The sequence below is a fragment of the Delphinapterus leucas genome, chromosome 11, assembly GCF_059928025.1.
Source record: "Delphinapterus leucas isolate spDelLeu-1000000601 "Yukka" chromosome 11, BTC_Dleu_Yukka2, whole genome shotgun sequence".
In the NCBI taxonomy this organism is placed as follows: Eukaryota; Metazoa; Chordata; class Mammalia; order Artiodactyla; family Monodontidae; genus Delphinapterus; species Delphinapterus leucas.
Genome location: NC_143139.1, coordinates 13,053,787 through 13,075,194, shown reverse-complemented (window position 1 = coordinate 13,075,194; position 21,408 = coordinate 13,053,787). Strand labels below are relative to the sequence as shown.

The 21,408-nt window shown below is 38.9% G+C and overlaps 1 long non-coding RNA gene across 1 annotated transcript in view; it reads right to left on the bottom strand.

The window, feature by feature from the left end:
• LOC149747958 (uncharacterized) overlaps window positions 1–21,408 on the bottom strand; it is a 150,136-nt gene that overhangs the window by 88,189 nt on the left and 40,539 nt on the right. Inside the window, exon 3 of the long non-coding RNA XR_016394878.1 lies at window positions 11,696–11,802. This is a non-coding gene — a long non-coding RNA (uncharacterized LOC149747958). The remainder of the gene's footprint in view (window positions 1–11,695; window positions 11,803–21,408) is intronic.

The following is a 21,408-nucleotide window of genomic DNA, read 5'->3' as shown; positions in this document are numbered from 1 at the left end:
GAATAGAAATATGATTCAAATTCTGGCCTCCTAATTCTCAGTTCAATGTCAGGCCAGTTGTCCTACAGCTATTACCTGGCTTGGTACAACTGCTGAGAGTAAATGAGTGATCAAAATTCAGAGCTTCTACCTTGTTAAAGAATCCCATATGCTTTATATTCGTCACTCCATTGAGGAAGGTCTTCATATGTTTTGCAAGGTTGGCATGCTCCTATATTCTCACCCTTCCCAGCACATACTTGTTTCGCCTGCAGGAATTATAATAGCCGTATCCTCACACTTATTTCCTTTTTGGAGCTTTTTAGAAAAACTAGTCATTGGAGAGTATTACAGAAGTAAATATGCAATGACACAGAGTGACATGACCCCAAGAATTCCTTCCACTGACCTCAGTCACCTATTTCTAGCCCATCCTGCTGTTGCCAGGGGCAAGCGATACTGTTAAGCACACCAGAACCCTTGCAGGATCTTTCTAAAGGTTCTCTGCAAAATGCATTGTTTTTATAACTGCCAGTTAAGTGATGCCTCAGCTGCATTTGAGGAAGAGTGGGGACATCCAGTGGCCACGCTGGTTGTTAACAACTGAATTATCACTACAATGATATCTTATGATTTGATATAAACTCGTTAACTGCAAAAGCTCTTAAAAGATTTCTGTTTTCAACAATTTTAAATTACTGCAAAAGGGATATTTGGTAGCCTGCAAACTTGTATTTAGAGTTCAACTGGCAAGTGCATCTCCCCAAATAACCTTATTTTCGGATACCTGGGTCATCATAGTTCACTGCTCAGAATTATCTAAAACATCAAACCAAAATACATGATGACATTAACTCTTCCCCAAAATATCTGAACATAATAGACACTTTGACTTGGTCCATTTACATGGATGACTCCGTCTGGCCTCAGGGTGTGCATAGTACATGAATACTGAACAGAGTCTTCCTTCTAGTACAAAGGAAATGAAAAAGTTTGAGGGGTCAAGAGGTCTCATCGACCAGTTAGTGCAATTTTGAAATTGAAATCTTTCAGTGAGGAAAGAACATAGGTGTCTTTTAACCTCCCTAGAATAATATTATTAAAAGTTGTTGGTGGTGTTCTGGTGTGAGATGAAAATTTGGCCAATAAAAAAAAAAAGCGTATGATACTGTTCTCCTAGAATGCAGTTTAATTACTACGCTTTTTTTGTTTTTCTTCCCATCACATGTCAAATTTTAAAACCATTTAAAACTCAACATTCAGGGACTTCCCTGGTAGCGCAGTGGTTAAGAATCTGCCTGCCAATGCTGGGGACATGGGTTCGAGCCCTGATCCAGGAAGATCCCACATGCCGCGAAGCAACTAAGCCCGTGTGCCACAACTACTGAGCCTGCGCTCTAGAGCCCGCAAGCCACAACTACTGAGCCCGTGTACCACAACTACTGAAGCCCACGTGCCTAGAGCCCGTGCTCTGCAACAAGAGAAGCCACCGCAATGAGAAGCCTGCACACCACAACGAAGAGTAGCCCCTGCCCGCCGCAACTAGAGAAAGCCCGTGCACAGCAAGGAAGACCCAACACAGCCAAAAAAATTTTTTTAATGTTTTTTTTAAAATCTGTTCTCCTTAAAAAAGAACTAAACATTCATATTCTTATCTGAATATGACAGCTAAAGGTAGAGGACGAGATAAGCAGATCAAGGACAAGGGAATTCCTAGCATGGAATATTTGGAACATACATTGTTCTATTTGCTTTGCGAACTGCTCCACTCAGGAGCAGCCAGACTCAAACAAGTTGTGAGTAGATGCGTCTAGCTTTGAGGCTTTATCAGACTTGGTCCATTCTCTTGCTTTCCACAACACTCATTGCAGCTCTTGACACACTTGCCCTGTAGACCATTCTCCAACCTTCCTTACTTAACCTTTCCATCAACCATCAAACTTAACCATGGGACTTCCCGGGTGGCGCAGTGGTTGAGAGTCCGCCTGCCGATGCAGGGGACGTGGGTTCGTGCCCCTGTCCGGGAAGATCCCACATGCCGCGGAGCGGCTGGGCCCATGAGCCATGGCCGCCGAGCCTGCGCGTCCGGAGCCTGTGCTCAGCAACGGGAGAGGCCACAACAGTGAGAGGCCCGCGTACCGCAAAAAAAAAAAAACAAAAAAAAAACTTAACCATGGAGAGGAGCTTCAAGATGGCGGAAGAGGAAGAAGTGGAGATCACCTTCCTCCCTACAAATACATCAGAAATACATCTACATGTGGAACAACTCCTACAGAACACCTACTGAGCGCTGGCAGAAAAACTCAGACCTCCCAAAGGGCAAGAAACTCCCCCACGTACCTGGGTAGGGCAAAAGAAAAAAGAAAAAACAGAGACAAAAGAATAGGGATGGGACCTGCACCAGTGGGCGGGAGCTGTGAAGGAGGAAAGGTTTCCTAGGAAACCCCTTCGCGGGTGGAGACTGCGGGTGTCAGATTGCAGGAAGCTTCAGAGCCATGGAGGAGAGTGCAGCAATGGGGATGCGAAGGGCAAAGCAGAGAGACTCCTGCACAGAGGATCAGTGCCGACCAGCACTCATCAGCCTTAGAGGCTCGTCTACTCACCCGCCAGGGAGGGCAGGGGCTGGGAGCTGAGGCTCCAGCTTCGAAGGTCGGATCCCAGGGAGAAGACTGGGGTTGGCTGCGTGAGCACAGCCTGAAGGGGCCTAGTGCACCACGGCTAGCCAGGAGGGAGTCCGGGAAAAAGTCTGGAGCTGCCAAAGAGGCAAGAGACCATTGTTTCGGGGTGCGCGAGGAGAGGGGATTCAGAGCACCAGCTAAACGAGCTCCAGAGACGGGCATGAGATGCTAAGGCTGCTGCTGCAGCCACCAAGAAACCTGTGTGCAAACACAAGTCACTACCCACACCTCCTCTCCCGGGAGCCTGTGCAGCCCGCCACTGCCAGGGTCCTGTGATCCAGGGACAACTTCCCCAGGAGAACACACAGTGCACCTCAGGCTGCTGCAACGTCACGCTGGCCTCTGCTGCCACAGGCTCGCCCCGCATCCGTACCCCTCCCTCCCCCCGGCCTGAGTGAGCCACAGCCCCCAAATTAGCTGCTCCTTTAACCCCGTCCTGTCTGAGCGAAGAACAGATGCCCTCAGGTGACCTACACAAAGAGGCCACTCCATATCCAAAGCTGAACCCCAGGAGCTGTGCAAACAAAGAAGAGAAAGGGAAATCTCTGCCAGTAGCCTCAGGAGCGGCGGATTAAATCTTCACAATCAATTTGATGTACCCTGCATCTGTGGAAAACCTGAATCGACAACGAATCATCCAAAATTGAGGCAGTGGACTTTGGGAGCAACGACATATAGCAGAATAACTGAGGCAGAAGAACAGATAAGTGACCTGGAAGAAAAAATAGTGGAATAACTACCACAGAGCAGAATAAAGAAAAAAGAATGAGAAGAATTGAGGACAGTCTCAGAGACCTCTGGGACAACATTAAACACACCAACATTTGAATTATAAGGGCCCCAGAAGAAGAAAGGGATTGAGAAAATATTTGAAGAGATTATAGTTAAAAACTTCCCTAATATGGGAAAGGAAATAATCAAGTCGAGGAAGCGCAGAGAGTCCCATACAGGATAAATCCAAGGAGAAATACGCCAAGACACATATTAATCAAACTATCAAAAATTAAATACAAAGGAAAAATATTAAAAGCAGCAAGGGAAAACAACAAATAACATACAAGGGAATCCCCATAAGGTTAACAGCTGATCTTTCAGCAGAAACTCTGCAAGCCAGAAGGGAGTGGTAGGATATATTTAAAGTGATGAAAGGGAAAAACCTACAAACAAGATTACTCTACCCAGCAAGGATCTCATTCAGATTCAACAGAGAAATTAAAATCTTCACAGACAAGCAAAAGCTAAGAGAATTCAGCACCACCAAACCAGCTTTACAACAAATGCTAAAGGAACTTCTCTAGGCAGGAAACACAAGAGAAGGAAAAGACCTACAATAACAAACCCAAAACAGTTAAGAAAATGGTAATAGGAACATACATATCGATAACTACCTTAAATGTAAATGGTTTAAATGCTCCAACCAAAAGACATAGACTGGCTGAATGGATACAAAAACAAGACCCGTATATATGCTGTCTACAAGAGACCCACTTCAGACCTAGGGACACATACAGACTGAAATTGAGGGGATGGAAAAACATAATCCATGCAAATGGAAATCAAAAGAAAACTAGAGTAGCAATTCTCACATCAGACAAAATAGACATTAAAACAAAGACTATTACAAGAGACAAAGAAGGACACTACAAAATGATCAAGGGATCAATGCAAGAAGAAGGTATAACAATTGTAAATATTTATGCATCCAACACAGGAGCACCTCAATGCATAAGGCAAATGGAAACAGCCATAAAGGGGAAATCGACAGTAACACAATCATAGCAGGGTACTTTAATACCCCACTTTCACCAATGGACAGATCATCCAAAATGAAAATAAATAAGGAAATGATAGCAAAGATCAGTAAAGCTAAAAGCTGGTTCTTTGAGAAGATAAACAAATTGATAAACCATTAGCCAGACTCGTCAAGAAAAAAAGGGAGAAGACTCAAATTGACAGGATTAGAAATGAAAAAGGAGAAGTAACAACTGACACTGCAGAAATACAAAGGATCATGAGAGATTACTACAAGCAACTCTATGCCAATAAAATGGACAACCTGGAAGAAATGGACAAATTCTTAGAAAAGCACAGTCTTCTGAGACTGAACCAGAAAAAAATAGAAAATATAAACAGACCAATCACAAGCACTGAAATTGAGACCTTGATTAAAAATCTTCCAACAAACCAAAGCCCAGGACCAGATGGCTTCACAGGCGAATTCTAACAAACAGTTAGAGAAGAGCTAACACCTATCCTTCTCAAACTCTTCCAAAATATAGCAGAGGGAGGAACACTCCCAAACTCATTCTACAAGAACACCATCACCCTGATACCAAAACCAGACAAAGATGTCACAAAGAAAGAAAACTACAGGCCAATATCACTGATGAACATAGATGCAAAAATCCTCAACAAAATACTCGCAAACAGAATCCAACAACACATTAAAAGGATCATACACCATGATCAAGTTGGGTTTATTCCAGAAATGCAAGGATTCTTCAATATACGCAAATCAATCAATGTGATACAACATATTAACAAATTGAAGGAGAAAAACCACATGATCATCTCAATCGATGCAGAGAAAGCTTTCGTCAAAATTCAACACCCATTTATGATAAAAACCCTGCAGAAAGTAGGCATAGAGGGAACTTTCCTCAACATAATAAAGGCCATATATGACAAACCCGCAGCCAACATCGTTCTCAATGGTGAAAAACTGAAACCATTTCCACACTAAGAACAGGAATAAGACAAGGTTGTCCAGTCTCACCACTATTATTCAACATAGATTTGGAAGTTTTAGCCACAGCAATCAGAGAAGAAAAAGAAATAAAAGGAATTCAAATCGGAAAAGAAGAAGTAAAGCGGTCACTGTTTGCAGATGACATGATACTATACATAGAGAATCCTAAAGATGCTACCAGAAAACTACTAGAGCTAATCAATGAATTTGGTAAAGTAGCAGGATACAAAATTAATGCACAGAAATCTCTTGCATTCCTATACACTAATGATGAAAAATCTGAAAGAGAAATTAAGGAAACACTCCCATTTACCATGGCAACAAAAAGAATAAAATACCTAGGAATAAACCTACCTAGGGAGACAAAGACCTATATGCAGAAAAAGACACTGATGAAAGAAATTAAAGATGATACAAACAGATGGAGAGATATACCATGTTCTTGGATTGGAAGAATGAACATGGGAAAATGACTATACTACCCAAAGAAATCTACAAATTCAATGCAATCCTTATCAAACTACCACTGGCATTTTTCACAGAACTAGAACAAAAAATTTCACTATTTGTATAGAAACACAAAAGACCCCGAATAGCCAAAGCAATCTTGAGAAAGAAAAAAGGAGCTGGAGGAATCAGGCTCCCAGACTTCAGACTATACTACAAAGCTACAGTAATCAAGACAGTATGGTACTAGCACAAAAACAGAAAGATAGATCAATGGAACAGGATAGAAAGACCAGAGATAAACCCATGCACATACGGTCACCTTATTTTTGATAAAGGAGGCAAGAATATACAATGGAGAAAAGACAGCCTCTTCAATAAGTGGTGCTGGGAAAACTGGACAACTACATGTAAAAGAATGAAATTAGAACACTCCTTAAAACCATACACAAAAACAAACTCAAAATGGATTAAAGACCTAAGTGTAAGGCCAGACACTGTAAAACTGTTAGAGGAAAACATAGGCAGAACACTCTATGACATAAATCACAGCAAGATCCTTTTTGACTCACCTCCTAGAGAATGGAAATAAAAACTAAAATAAACAAATGGGACCGAATGAAACTTAAAAGCTTTTGCACAGCAAAGGAAACCATAAACCAGACGAAAAGACAACCCTCAGAATGGGAGAAAATATTTGCATTTGAAGCAAAGGACAAAGGATTAATCTTCAAAATTTACAAGCAGCTCATGCAGCTCAATATCAAAAAAAACAAACAACCCAATCCAAAAGTGGGCAGAAGACCTAAACAGACATTTCTCCATAGAAGATATACAGATTGCCAACAAACACATGAAAGGATGCTCAACATCATTAATCACTAGAGAAATGCAAATCGAAACTACAATGAGGTATCACCTCACACTGGTCAGAATGGCCATCCTCAAAAAATCTACAAACAGTAAATGCTGGAGAGGGTGTGGAGAAAAGGGAACCCTCTTGCACTGTTGGTGGGAATGTAAATTGGTACAGCCACTATGGAGAACAGTATGGAGGTTCCTTAAAGAACTAAAAATAGAACTACCATACCACCCAGCAATCCCACTACTGGTAATATACCCTGAGAAAACCATAATTCAAAAAGAGTCACATACCACAGTGTTCATTGCAGCTCTATTTACAATAGCCAGGACATGGAAGCCACCTAAGTGTCCATCAACAGATGAATGGATAAAGAAGGTGTGGCACATATATACAGTGGAATATTACTCAGCCATAAAAAGAAACGAAACTGAGTTATTTGTAGTGAGGTGGATGGACTTAAAGTCTGTCATACAGAGTGAAGTAAGTCAGAAAGAGAAAAACAAATACCGTATGCTAACACATTCATATGGAATCTTAAAAAAAAAACAAAAGTTCACGAAGAACCTAGGGACAGGACGGGAATAAAGACGCAGACCTACTAGAGAATGGACTTGAGGACACGGGGAAGTGGAAGCATAAGCTGGGACAAAGTGAGAGAGTGGCATGGACATATATACACTACCAAATATAAACCGATAGCTAGTGGGAAGTAGCCGCATAGCACAGGGAGATCATCTATGTGCTGTGTGACCACCTAGAGGTGTGGGATAGGGAGTGTGGGAGGGAGGGAGATGCAAGAGGGAAGAGTTATGGGGATATATGTATATGTATAGCTGATTCACTTTGTTATGAAGCAGAAACTAACATACCATTGTAAAGCAATTATGCACCAATAAAGGTGTTAAAAAACTACAGTAATCAAAATAGTACGGTACTGGCACCGAATCAGACACATAGAAAATAGAACAGGATAGAGAGCTCAGAAATGAACCCACACTTGTATGGGCAATTAGTCTATGACAAAGAAGGCAAGAATAAACAATGGGGAAAACAGAGCTTCTTCAATTAATGGTGTTGAAAAACTGGACAGCTACATGGAAATGAATCAAACTGGACTACTCTCTCACACCGTGCACAAAATTAATTCAAAATGGTTTAAAGAATTAAATGTGAGACCTGAAACCATAAAACTTCCAGAAGAAAACATAGACAATAGCTTTTTGACATTGGTCTTGTTAATATATTTTTTGCATACTGTTCCTTAGGCAAGGGAAACAAAAGCAAAAAAAACAAACAAACAAACAAACTTAACCATGGTACACAATCACAGGACCCTGCTCTCAGGGAGATGTTCCTAATCAAAAAGGAAATTGATGAACCTTTAAAAATTTAAGAGTAAAGGTCAGATGCTGGTTGGCAGTGTTACTGCTCCAAAAGAATTTTCTCCTAATAGAAGACAATGCCTTATCACATAAAAGTAACTTGCAATATTGGAATTTCAGGCAGGTGTGTAACTGTCCATCTCAGAGTTTTATAGATCTTACCATGTAGAGTCTCAGCTATAGATGAAGTCAATCCTAATTCTTAACCATTAAAAGTAATCAGAAGAAATGAAGACCTACATTCTCCTCATAAATCTCTAGATTTTTGCTTGACAACCAAAAACCATACATTGCATACACTGCACCTAATCCTGCTGTAATTCGCATTCACCTTGAATGGAAAGCTCCTATAGACATTTCATCCCTTAACGATTCTTCTAGAATATATTTCCTTTGTGAGGTTCATCGCTGTGTTGCAGTAACTCAGTGTTATACTGCAGGATTGCTTTGTAAAGACTGAGGACCAAGAGACCAGCGTTCCAGCTCCAACTCTCCTACTCATTAATCTGACTCCACATCAGTCAGTATACATTTCAAGCTCAGCTTTCTCATCTGTAAAATGCGTAAATTAGATGATCTCTAAGGTCTATCATTATAAAATATTCTCTCATCCCATTTCCTTGTTTGGAATTAATTTGTCCAGTGTTATGACTATACAAAAGTCATGTGAGTAATATTCTGGTGTACATATATACCACATCTTCTTTATCCATTCATCTGTCGGTAGACATTTAGGTTGCTTCCATGTCTTGGCTATTGTAAATAGTGCTGCACTGAATACTGGGGTGCATGTATCTCTTCAAATTATAGTTTTCTTCAGAGATGTGGTATATATATATATATATATATATATATAGAGAGAGAGAGAGAGAGAGAGAGAGACATAATGGAATATTACTCAGTCATAAAACGAATGAAATAATGCCATTTGCAACAACATGGATGGACCTAGAGATTATCATACTAAGTGAAGTAAGCCAGATAAAGAAAATATCATATGATATCGCTTATATGTGGAATCTAAAAAAAAAGAATACAAATGAAGTTATTTACAAAACAGAAACAGAACCACAGACATAGAAAACAAACTTATGGTTACCAAAGGGGAAAGGGGTGAAGAGGAATAAATTAGGAGTTTGGGATTAACATAAACACACTACTATATATAAAATAGATAACCAACAAGGACCTACTGTATAGCACAGGGAACTCTACTCCATATTTTGTAATAACCTATAAGGGAAAAGAATCTGAGAAAGAATATATATGTATATATAACTGAGTCACTTTGCTGTACACTAGAAACTAGCACAACGTTGTAAATCAACTATACCTCAATTTAAAAAAATTTTTTAAAGTCATCTGACATCATAAGGTCTTTGGAGAAGATGCTCTCCTTCCAATAGAAAGAACCACACAAGTTCACTACCAGAAAGACCTTCTGTACTGAGGAAATTACATATCAACATTTAGCGTAGATGACGTGTGGCTCAGAAATGCCTCATGGCGTACCCTCCTCTAAATGCCCAAAGTACTTTATTATTATACCTCCTGCCTTCCATGAGATACAGAAAAAAGGAGAACAAAATAAGAACCCAGGAATCCTACATCCTCACTTTCTGCTCTAAGCAATAATTATAATGATTTGTGAAGACAGTAGAGAAAAATGAGCAGTAGTACTGCTCACGCCATGGTTCTCAACAGTTTGCCATAATATGCATTTGAAGATCTTTCTTCTTTCTTTCCTGCCAACGCAGGAATAGGAGGCAGAACAGCAATGAGGGATATCACAGGAATTTGCTTTCTCTGTCTTAAGAAGAGCCATTCCACTTCTTGCCTGAAGTTTAACTTGATTATGCATTCATTAAAGACGAGGGATGGCGATGATTAAACAAAAGCATCTTTAAAATGCAGAGTTCATTTCAGCCCATTTGGTTTTGTTACACACAAATTGGATTTGCATTGCATCCTGCACAGCAGGTACTCCACTGGAAATCAAAGACAGATGCTTTTATGGGATTAAAAAGAAAACCTAGGAGGCGGGGGACAGGGTGAGAGATTGAGATATTTTGCATTTCGGTAATAATGGCTCCAAAATGAAATAGCGATCACATTGCTGCTTTATCCATATAAGTGTTTGGGCTATAATTAAAAGGAAACAAGGACCCCCATCATAACTTGAATCGTTGTCAAAGAAGAACATTTAATTTGCAGGGGGAAAAAATGATTTTTCCCATAAATGTCTAATAATACCTTAGCTTATTTGAAATTTAATCATAAATGTCTTAGAATTAAACCATTTGAATTATTACTGAAACATTTCAAGTGGTAACATTAAATGCTTTGTTTGAAATTGGTCATTAATTCAAAAGTCTTCTCTAGCACTGCTGTGAGAGTTTAACTCCTTATCTGTAAACAGAAGTCCCTGGTTCTCACACTATATAATTACTCTTCATACCTCTGCAACACTCACATCACTGGCTATTTACACTGGTGCCTTTCGTTAAATTACTCTGGACAATATTTTATAGTTGATGTATCTACTGTTTTAAATTTTTATATATTTATCAGCTTATTGGACTTTTGTTGGGAACACTGTCTAAGTAAAGAAAGGCAGAACTGACAGAGCCCCTGTGTAGCTCACCTTTCTATTACTTCCAAGACGCTTTGTACAGTGAATATGGTTAATCTCTTACAATGTCTTGCAGAGTGTCTGATTCTGTATCAGGGTGATATTAGCATTTCTTGTCTATTTGATGATTGCATCTTGTGGAAGATAGATTGCACTAATGGCCCAAATTACTGGTCTTCCTGGTCTACGCTCTCTGCAATGTTGCAGATCTTCCCATGAAGAGGTGGGATCTATTACCCCACCTTTTGAGTATGGGCTGGGCTTGTGATTTGCTTTGGTCACTAGGGTTTGGTGAGAAGGATGATGTGTCAGTTCTAAGACGAGGCTCTGGAGGCCTTGCAGATTCAGTTCTTTCTCTTGAACCTCTGATTCTGCAATTAGAACAAGGCTAGCCTGAAGAAAAATGAGAGACACGTCACCCCATAACTCCTGCCAACACCCCACCTACCTGCCATAAGCAGAGCTGCCTAGCCAAGATGAAGCTGACCACAACCAAGACCAGAAGAACTGTGTGGCTGAATGAAGACCAAAAAAATCATTCATTTGGGGGATCTTCTGTTACACAGCAATAGAAAATGATACACATCGGCATCATTTAATTTGGACTTTGATGAGTAGGATTTCCAGTGCTTAGCATATGTCTATGTCATAGTATGTGTTAGTATGTGTTTAATAAATATGTATTGATTTATAATTGGGTGGAGATTCATTTATCTATTTTAGTCTGTTGACCAGTATGTTCTAATAAACTCTCATATAACTATGCCCTCCATACTTATGTAGAGTGCTTGGGGAAAAACAAAACAAAACAGAAAAAGGCATTGTGCTCCATTCTTTTTCTCACTGAGAATATCACACATGAAAAGTGGATAAAAGACTTGCTGGAGAGAGAAGCCGGCCTCATCTGTAAGCATTTTAACTGGCTTGAAAATTCATGTGAAATCTAACCTAGATGAGGCTTACCATTTCAAAACCTTCATGGAATATAATTCCACAATGAAGGCTAGATGTCACTTTCCAAGGAGCTGCAAACCTCTGAGACGATGGCTGTTTCCCAACACGCTGAACCACTGAAACATAGAATTGGAAGAAATTTTAGAGATCATCTTGCCCAACCTCCCATTTCACACAGAAATCTCCACCTCAATTCCCCAGAAAGGTAATAATTGTCATCAGTAGGTAACATTTAATGTACACTTACTAAGTGCTAGATCCTGTGCTAAGTACCATCTGTGTATTAGTCTGTCACAAAAATGTTATGAGGAAAGTACCATTCTCAAGTCGGAGAAAATGAGCTCAGAAAGCTTAAGCAATGTGTCCAGTGTCATGTAGGAAGCACAGGCAGAGATGGAATTCAAACTCTAGAGTCTGCTCTTTTAACTATGAAATGGTTCCTCACTGTTAACAGTGAGAGCCATTCACTGGAGATGGAGCTACCTTGTGGTGATTTCTCCCCCTCCCCCAGAAATACTCCAGCAGAGGCAGGACATCTGAAAACCCATATTTTACAATGATTCAAGTTCAAATCTCCCACATTGTAACTTCCACCCGTTGGCTTTGTTTCCAGCCCTGAGAGCTGGAAAGAAAAATTCTTATTTTCTCTTTTACTGACAGATTTTCAAATATTTGACCCTTCTCTTTTCATTCATTCCTTACCCAACATAGTTTTCATGTTCTTCCCTCACAATCAGCCCTCCTAATGAAATCTCTACAGCCCGTACTCCCTACCTTGCCATTTCAGCGCAGAGGCTAGTCATCTTACAGCCTAAGACGGCATCTGGTTTTTATGTTGTGGTTGGTTGGTATGTGGTTGATGGATCAGAAGATTTTAAGTAGAAAAATCAGCTCTAAAAACTTGCGTTGAACATTGAATTTAGTACTACAAATATTTTTTCTATAAACCATCCTATAAATATATATTTTTTGTTCTTTACCTAAGTTTAAGGCCACAGTCCTTTGGAAAGGCACACGAGTCAAGTCCATTGCCAGATTCAAAACAATTTCACTGGTAGTCTATCCCAAATGTACAGAACCCAGAAGATGACACAAATCCATTACTTAATTTTTCTGGCTGGGTTACTTTCCAGTTCATTTGGAGTTTGCCTCAGAGAGGTGTCCAGCATCGCCTCTCACTGCTGGTTCACTACCGAGTTTCCACTTCATTTTGATGGTTCGTTTGTTCCTGTATCATGGTACCCATGTTCTTAGTATGAATATGGCACCAATGCCCACAGTAAAGGATGTCTTCCAGATTCTTCAAAATGAAGCATCTAAAAGAACAACAAAACTTTCTCTTGCAAATTTTTCTCTTGCAATATTTACCAACTCTCATTGAAGAACCCAACTATATGCTAACAAAATATCTTCTTCATTTGTGTGTAGGGTTTTTTTTCTTTGTTATTGTTGTTGCTGTTGTTTTGGGCTTTTTAATTTTCAATCGAAGTCTTTGTCTGTAAGTTGCTGCACTCTATAATGATCATAGCTTACATTCCTGTATTTCATTCATTTGTATTTCATTTTATATTTTGTATTTCATTCTTATATGCGCACAACCTTAGACTACTGATGATCTCTCAGATTATCCCAATACATTTTTAAGTTTGTATTTTTAAAAGATGGCATGTAAGTCCCTCTTCAATTTCAGATAGTCTGGCCGACACTTAACTGATGTGTCCACACTCCCATATATTTCTACCATTGCCCTGATTTTCAATAAGGCTCAGAGTCTCCTGACGACAACAGTAAAAGTAGATTAAATATACAATTTATTTATTCTTTTTGTTACTATATGCAAGACACTTGCTAAGTACTATATATATATAATCATATATATATATATATAATAGCACGTGTATGTATATATTGTGTGCATATGTGTGTATACGTTTTTTTCCTCACAGGAATTACAGGTGACAGGATTTTTTTAAAGTCAGTTATATTGAGGTACAATTTTAAACAATCATATGAATTCATTTTAAGCATAAAGTTTGATGAGTTTTGTTAGATGAATATATGATGTGACCACCATGTAAACCAAAATACAGAACATTCCAAACTGTTCTCTTTAATCCCTTTTGGGTCAAGCACTCTCTTTCCTCACCCAGGCAACCACAGATCTGATCTGTCACAATGGATTCTTTTTACCTGCTTTAAAATTTCACTTAAATGGAATGATACAGTGCATACTTTTTTGTGTCTGATTTCTTTTTCCCAGCATTATATTTTGAGATTCATCAGTGTTGCTACATCAATTCATTCAGTTTTATTGCTGAGTAATATCCCATTTTATGGCTAAAACACAATTTACTTATCCATTCACCAGTGGATAGATATCTGAGTCGCTTCCAGTTTGGGGCTGCTATTTAAAAAGCTGCTATGAGCATTTGTATACATACCTTACTGTGGACATTACGTTTTCATTTCTCTTGGATGTATACTTAGGAGTAGAATTGTTAGGTATGAGTGTATATTTAATTTTATAAGGAACTGTCAAACTGTTTCCCAAAGTGATTGTACTACTTTATACGCCCTCAAGCAAAACATGAGGGTTTTTTTTTTTCCATTGATCCACTTCTTCACCAACACTAAGTATTGTCAGTCTTTTTCATTTTAACCATTCTAGTGGGTGTGAAGTTGTATTGGTTTTGGTTTTAACTTGAATTTCCCTAACAACTAATACTGTTCAGCATCTTTTCATGTGTTTACTGGACATTATACATCTTCTTTTTAAAAGTATATGTTCAAATCTCTTGCTCATTTTGGAGGGTTGTTTGCCTCTTAGTGAATTGTAGGAGTAATTGATCCATTCTGGATTCCAGTTCTTTGTTAGATATTGCAAGTGTTTTCCTCAGTTTTTTACTTTCCTTTTCATTTACTCAATGGTGTCTTTGGAAGAGCAGAAGCTTTTAATTTGATGCAGTCTAATGTATCAACCGTTTTCTTGTATGCTTTTTGTGTCCTAAGGAATCTTTGTCTACCCCAATGTTAAAAAGTTTTTTTCTATGTTTTCTTCTATATGTTTTATATTTTCATTACTTGTCTTTAGATCTATGATCCATCTCCAGTTTATTTTAATGTATATTGTGAAGTAGGGGTAGAGATTCTTTTTTTTCCATACATATAGCTGATTTAAAAAAAATTAATTTAAAAATTCAATTGCTCAATGAATTATCCTGGCATCTTTGTGAAAAATCAATTGAACACTCTTCCATTCCACTGATCTCTATGTCTATCATTATGCCAATATCATGCTGTATTTAGTACTATGATTTTATATAGTAGGTCTTGAAATCAGATAGTGTAAGTTTTCCATCTTTTCCATCATCGACATCTTTTCTCTTTTCCAAATTGTTTTTTTTCTTTTTTTTTTGCGGTACGCGGGCCTCTCACTGTTGTGGCCTCTCCCGTTGCGGAGCACAGGCTCCGGACGTGCAGGCCCAGTGGCCATGGCTCATGGGCCTAGCCTCTCCGCAGCATGTGGGATCCTCCCGGACCGGGGCATGAACCCATGTCCCCTGCATCGGCAGGCGGACTCTCAACCACTGCGCCACCAGGGAAGCCCCAAAATTGTTTTTGTCTAGTCCAGCTCCTTTGCATCTCCTTGGAAATTTTGGGATCAGCTCATCATTTTATCTATAAATCACACTCACACTAAGATTTTTATTGGCTTTAGATTGATTCTGTATGGAATATATGTTGATGCTTATCAATTTGTGAAGAATTACTCTTAACTACATTAAATCTTCCAATCTATGAATATGATATAACTTTCTGATTAATTAGGTCTTTTTAAATTTCTCTTATCAGTCTTTTTAAAAAAAATTTTCACTGTACAGGTCTTGCACATATTTTAGCCTATTTTGTCTAAGTATTTCAGGAGTCACTAATAGCATTTTCCAAATGAGAGAATAAGATGATCAGAGTGTATGTAGTTTATCCAGAGCTAGCAAGTGGCCAAGACTTGAATCCAGAAGTGACTGAATTCAAAAATTAACCCCTAGCCAGCAATCCTCAGACCAATGATAGGCAGAGGGAGTCCAATCAACCAGAAGATTTTTCAACTTTTACATGCTCCATGAGACATTCTGATATCTCATTGGCAAGAGGATGAATGGGCCTGGATAGCCAGAAAAGCTCCCAAGATGTTTCTGTTATAGCCTGCTGGTTGAGGACTGCTGAGTAAGGGTTTTTTGCAGCCATCGGTCCCAGCTCTGTCAATTCCAGCTGGCCACCCTGTGAAGCCCTTGCTAGCTGGTTTCTAAAAAGATCTGGCCAGGAAAGAAAGAATCTGGTATGTAATGAGAGCCAGACAGATCCTACACTACCAGAAGCAGCTTCATAAACAATAAAAATGGGTGTCTCTCTCATATTCTGGTCTCACCTAAGCTTCCATTCTATGAATAAGTAGACATGCAAATTAATTTTGAATGCAAGTAATGTTTTAAAGTCCGACATTTCTTTAATCTGTTTTTCTTCATTCATTCTACTTCAACTTATTATGTTTTCCCTTTTGTCTCTCCTTCCTTTACTAAGCTGAATATTTAATTTTGAAATATTAATTTTGAAGAATGGAGAAGCAAGCAGGAAAAAAAAGGGATGATGCATTGCAGATTAGGTGTGCCATGTGCTATGTTTATAGTAGAGAGGATCATGGTCATGGACAAAGAAGTCATCAAGAAGCCATGCTTAGGAACTTCCCTGCCTGATGAGGCTTGCCATGATGTGCTGGTTGTGGGATATATTAGAGAGATCTAGCCCAATGGAAAAGAAATGGGCTCAGTAGTGAAACTGGTATATTTGTGTTAGAGATGGAAAGAATGGCTAACTATTTGAATGGAATAGCTTATTATTATAATATAAATAATTGCTAAAATTAATTTATCCAATCTACTAGGTACTCATACTGCCCTTTGAAAAAGGACAATAAGATCATGTTTACTGCTCTCAAGAAGTTTCCACTTCAGCCAAGACATGGAAGCAACATAAATGTCCATTGACAGAGGAATGGATAAAGAAGATGTGGTACATATATACAATGGAATATATACAACGGAATATAGCCATAAAAAAGAATGAAATAATGGCATTTGCAGCAACATGGGTGGACCTAGAGATTATCATACTAAGTGAAGTAAGCCAGACAGAGAGAGACAAATATTATACGATATCGCTCACATGTGGAATCTAATTTTTTAAAAAGGATATAAATGAACTTATTTACAAGACAGAAACAGACTCACAGACATCAAAAAACAAACTTATGGTTACCAAAGGGGAAACATGGTGGGGAGGGATAAATTAGGAACTTGGGATTAACATACACACACTACTATAAAGTAGATAATCAAGAAGGACCTAATGTATAGCACAGGAAACTCTACTCAATATTCTGTAATAACCTATATGGGAAAAGAATCTGAAAAAGAATGAATGTATGTATATGCATAACTGAATCGCTGTGCTGTACACCTGAAACTAATAAAACATTGCAAATCAACTATACTCCAATAAAATTAATTAAAAAAAAGAAGCTTCCACTTCATAAGGGAGAAAACATATATATGTAAAAAATAATTCAAGGCATCCTGTAGCAAATGCTGTTCTCCCAGTCCAAGCTGTACTGCACCCTGGCATCCTGGTGTCCTGACATAAAGAAGCAGGCATCTCACATGAATTAGCAGGGGACCTGGATTTGTAAGAGCTGAGTCAATTTGCTTACAATATGGTACTTGATGCTTATAAGTCACTTATCAGCATGTATATGCTTATATGAATGTATGCTTGTGTCTGTAAAATAAAATAATAAGTGCTTTACAAGCTTTTTAAGATTGTTAATAGAAATAAGGTAGAATGCTTGGTAAACTGTCAACATATTGGTGGTAGTGGTGGTAGTAATAGTATCGTAATTATGATCCCTGTCATCCAGCCTATGAACCCCACCTCAGTTCATTTAATTTTGTCTTCACATGTTTTTATCAACATCCATGATACCCTTTTATCTATAAACCCATCCAGTTCCTTAGTTCCCATTCAGTGGAGTTCCAAATATTGTCAGAATACCAAAATCCAGATGTCTGTGTGATGACAGCTGGAACCATTCACTGACCTTGAAGCAAGCTTGCCTTGTTGCTAGTCAGACTTAGAACACTGTACCTTCAGTTACAGCTCTTTAAGATCTGCGCTACCCACAAGTCACACTTCCAGTGCCCTTTAGTCTGCTCACCTATACAGCCTTCTGTCTTGACCTCTGATTCTAATAGTCGATGTATTTCCCCCAGGGTACCTGGCATCCTGCCATGACCAGCACGCTTGATTTATCCATTCTGGAAAGGCTACATTGCTTTACTTCTGATAGAATCACTTCCCTTTAAATGTTGCTCTATAATGTAGAATACTGGAATCTTATTTGCAGTGATGACTAACATCTAAATAACACAGCACTTTAGATTAGAAAGCACTTTCACATCCATCCTCATGAAAACCTTATAAGAGAGAGATGATTCTACACGACAATGAGGAAACTGAGACTGAAAAAGGCTAAGTGAATTTTCCAGTATCATACTAGTATATCCAAGCTGAAACTTAAAATCAGGTCTTCTAACTCCAGCACCAATAAGTTTAACATTTGCCACATTGATCAAAACATGCACTGATTTATTCATTCAATGAACATTTCACGAGTACCTAAATGCTACAAATACCTTAGCCCTCAAAGATGTTCATAGTCTATGTGATTAAAAATCTTCCAACAGTGCTTCCCTGGTGGCACAGTGGTTGAGAGTCTGCCTGCCGATGCAGGGGACACGGGTTCGTGCTCCAGTCTGGGAAGATCCCACATGCCGCGGAGCGGCGAGGCCCGTGAGCCATGGCCGTTGAGCATGTGTGTCTGGAGCCTGTGCTCCGCAACGGGAGAGGCCACAACAGTGAGAGGCCTGCATACCGCAAAAAAAAAAAAAAAATTCCAACAAACAAAAGCCCAAGGACCACATGGCTTCAAAGGTGAACTCTATCAAACATTTAGAGAAGAGCTAACACCTATCCTTCTCAAACTCTTCCGAAATATAGCAGAGGGAGGAACACTCCCAAACTCATTCTACGAGGCCACCATCACCCTGATACCAAAACCAGACAAAGATGTCACAAAGAAAGAAAACTACAGGCCAATATCACTGATGAACATAGATGCAAAAATCCTCAACAAAATACTAGCAAATAGAAACCAACAGCACATTAAATGGATCATACACCATGATCAAGTGGGGTTTATCCCAGGAATGCAAGGATTCTTCAATGTACACAAATCAATCAATGTGATAAACCATATGAACAAATTAAAGGAGAAAAACCACATGATCATCTCAATAGATGCAGAAAAGGCTTTTGACAAAATTCAACACCCATTTATGATAAAAACTCTCCAGAATGTAGGCATAGAGGGAACTTACATCAACATAATAAAGGCCATATATGACAAACCCGCAGCCAACATCGTGCTCGATGGTGAAAAACTGAAACCATTTCCACACTAAGAACAGGAATAAGACAAGGTTGTCCAGTCTCACCACTATTATTCAACATAGATTTGGAAGTTTTAGCCACAGCAATCAGAGAAGAAAAAGAAATAAAAGGAATTCAAATCGGAAAAGAAGTAAAGCGGTCACTGTTTGCAGATGACATGACACACACATAGAGAATCCTAAAGATGCTACCAGAAAACTACTAGAGCTAATCAATGAATTTGGTAAAGTAGCAGGATACAAAATTAATGCACAGAAATCTCTTGCATTCCTATACACTAATGATGAAAAATCTGAAAGAGAAATTAAGGAAACACTCCCATTTACCATGGCAACAAAAAGAATAAAATACCTAGGAATAAACCTACCTAAGGAGACAAAAGACCTGTATGTACAAAACTATAAGACACTGATGAAGGAATTAAAGATGATACAAACAGATGGAGAGATATACTATGTTCTTGGATTGGAAGAATGAACACTGGGAAAATGACTATACTACACAAAGCCATCTACAGATTCAGTGCAATCCCTATCAAACTACCACTGGCATTTTTCACAGAACTAGAACAGAAAGTTTCACAATTTGTATGGAAACACAAAAGACCCCGAATAGCCAAAGCAATCTCGAGAAAGAAAAACGGAGCTGGAGGAATCAGGCTCCCAGACTTCAAACTATACTACAAAGCTACAGTAATCAGGACAGTATGGTACTGGCACAAAAACAGAAATACAGATCAATGGAACAGGATAGAAAGCCCAGAGATAAACCCACGCACATATGGTCACCTTATTTTTGATAAAGGAGGCAAGAATATACAATGGAGAAAAGACAGCCTCTTCAATAAGTGGTGCTGGGAAAACTGGACAGCTACATGGAAAAGAATGAAATTAGAACACTCCCTAACACCATACACAAAAACAAACTCACAATGGATTAAAGACCTAAGTATAAGGCCAGACACTGTAAAACTCTTAGAGGAAAACATAGGCAGAACACTCTATGACACAAATCACAGCAAGATCCTTTTTGACCCACCTCCTAGACAAATGGAAAAAAACCCAAAAATAAACAAATGGGACCTAATGAAACTTAAAAGCTTTTGCACAGCAAAGGAAACCATAAACCAGACGAAAAGACAACCCTCAGAATGGGAGAAAATATTTGCATTTGAAGCAAAGGACAAAGGATTAATCTCCAAAATTTACAAGCAGCTCATGCAACTCAATATCAAAAAAACAAACAACCCAATCCAAAAGTGGGCAGAAGACCTAAACAGACATTTCTCCAAAGAAGATATACAGATTGCCAACAAACACATGAAAGGATGTTGAACATCACTAATCATTAGAGAAATGCAAATCAAAACTACAATGAGGTATCGCCTCACACCTGTCAGAATGGTCATCCTCAAAAAATCTACAAACAATAAATGCTGGAGAGGGTGTGGAGAAAAGGGAACCCTCTTGCACTGTTGGTGGGAATGTAAATTGATACAGCCACTGTGGAGAACAGTATGGAGGTTCCTTAAAAAACTAAAGATAGAACTACCATACGACCCAGCAATCCCACTACTGGGCATATACCCTGAGAAAACCATAATTCAAAAAGAGTCACATACCACAATGTTCACTGCAGCTCTATTTACAATAGCCAGGACATGGAAGCCACCTAAGTGTCCATCGACAGATGAATGGATAATGAAGATGTGGTACATGTATACAGTGGAGTATTACTCAGCCATAATAAGAAATGAAATTGAGGTGGATGGACCTAGAATCTGTCATACAGAGTGAAGTAAGTCAGAAAGAGAAAAACAAATACCGTATGCTAACACATATATATGGAATCTAAAAAAAAAAAAAAAAAGATTCTGAAGAACCTAGGGGCAGGACAGGAATAAATACACAGATGTAGAGAATGGACTTGAGGACATGGGAAGGGGGAAGGGTAAGCTGGGACGTAGTGAGAGAGTGGCATGGACATATATACACCACCAAATGTAAAACAGCTAGTGGGAAGCAGCCGCATAGCACAGGGAGATCAGCTCGGTGCTTTGTGACCGCCTAGAGGGGTGAGACAGGGAGGGTGGGAGGGAGATACAAGAAGGAGGAGATATGGGGATATATGTATATGTATAGCTGATTCAATTTGTTATA